General features: G+C 59.1%; 1 long non-coding RNA gene across 1 annotated transcript; it reads left to right on the top strand.

Annotated features, from left to right (window-relative positions):
- Positions 1 to 425: 425 nt before the first annotated feature.
- On the top strand, positions 426 to 1,515 carry LOC115303338. The gene is made up of 3 exons (XR_003913981.1): positions 426 to 706; positions 910 to 977; positions 1,119 to 1,515. It is a non-coding gene; the product is annotated as an uncharacterized LOC115303338 (long non-coding RNA).
- The last annotated feature ends 275 nt before the right edge of the window (positions 1,516 to 1,790 follow it).

Raw genomic sequence — 1,790 nt, 5'->3', positions numbered from 1 at the left:
GGGGGCGGGGGCCGGGGCGGGGCGGGGGCCGGGGCGGGGGGCAGGGTTGGGGGTGGTACTGGGCTGGGGAGGGGCGGGGACTGTGCTGTCGACTGGTGGATTGTGCAGGGGAGAGGCGGGGTCTGCTCCGGGGAGGGGCGTGGGCTGCGCCGGGGCGGGGACTAAGATGTGGGGGCTCTAGGACTGAAGGGGGAACGGGTGGGGACTGCGCCGGGGCGGGGACTGCGCCGGGGAGGGGAGGAGTGGGGACTAAGCGGTCGAGGGACGGAGACTCTGCTGCGGAAGGGAGGGGATTGCACTGTTGAGGGGCGGGCCTTGAGGGGGAGGGGCGGGCTCACGCTGGCTCGGACAGAGGCGGGTGCTGACGCCTCCGTGTGGGCGTGGTCTCCTGGGGAAGGTTGTGCGGCTGCACCTGTGGGCGCTCACGGGTCTATCTGGGGCAGTTAAGTGAGAGTGAGGGAGCCCAGGGGCCGCCAGGGGCCTTAGCCCCTTGCTACGTGGCTTTGTGGAAAGGGTCCAGGCCTGACCCAGATGATTTCCAGGGCCAAGATGCCATGACGTCCTCCTCCTCAAAACTGCCCAGGGAACCGCAGGACCACCCCTTGCCCCTACCCCCGCCAAAGCTCCTGCAACGGTGTTTAGACTACCTGCTTTCCCGACCTGCGCGTCGTGTCTGGGAGGACTCCACACTTCTAAGATGTCCAGAGTAACCCCCGTGCCCTTCTTGAACCGGGAGCGCAGATCCTGCGGGGTGGGCCCGCCCTGCTGCTATGGGGTGGAAGGATGTTTGGGATTAACCGCACCTGGGCCCTGCAGGGGTGGGGCGAGGCCCCGCCTCTGACCCCAGAGGCTCAGAGCCGTGGCCTTCTCTCTTCCTCCCTCATCCTTCCCCCTGGCCCACTCATTCAGATGGACTCAAACCTTCCTGCCCCTGCTTCCGGGCTCCGGGCTCCGAAGAAAGGCTCCCCGGGAGACAGGTGCCTGCTGTGTGAACATATAAATGCCCTGGCAATGATGGGGGGGGGGGGTCACACTGCGCTGAAAAGCCACAAAGTCTCCTAAAAGCTCGTCACTATGTCCTGTGGATTCTGCAAGTAACCGAGTATCTCTTCATCCAGAGGAGAAATCAGCTGAAGCAGAACCAACAGATGATGGTCAGAAGCAACTCCGTGCATGTACCTGTCTTCCATGGAAAATCTGGGTGACAAAGGTCACTGAGCCTCTGTGATCCTGCGGAGACAGTCGGGTCTCATTAACCCTTCTGTGGGTGTTTAGGAAATGAGCACTGTGACGTTACAGTAGTTTGATCTCTCTGAAGAACAGATGCTATATAAGTCCAGTAATTGCCACTTCCCGGTATATTCCCACAGGACACAGCCTCACTGATGGCTGCCGACACACTGAGAATTTATAGATAATTATTTTGAACAGCACCCGTATAATTTTAACAGCCCCATGTAATCTCAATATATGTTAAAAATCACTGCAATGCAGAAATTAAACATAAAGAACCGTCTATGCCATGGCCTATGTTTCAAAGCCACTTTGAAATTCACCGTTTTAGTAAGACCAGCAGTGAGCAGAATAGCTGGCATCTCGGATGCAGGAAGGCGATCAAGTGAGTATTTCAGTGTGGCAGTTGGGCACCTGGGGGGCTCAGTCAGTTACGCATCCGGCTTCGGCTCAGGTCATGATCTCACGGTTCGTGGGTTGGAGCCCTGCGTCGGGCTCTGTGCTGACAGCTAGGAGCCTGGAGCTGCTTCAGATTCTGTCTCCCTCTCTCTCTGCCC

The sequence above is a fragment of the Suricata suricatta genome, chromosome 10, assembly GCF_006229205.1.
Source record: "Suricata suricatta isolate VVHF042 chromosome 10, meerkat_22Aug2017_6uvM2_HiC, whole genome shotgun sequence".
Taxonomy (NCBI): Eukaryota; Metazoa; Chordata; class Mammalia; order Carnivora; family Herpestidae; genus Suricata; species Suricata suricatta.
This window is presented reverse-complemented; position numbering and strand designations above follow the sequence as displayed.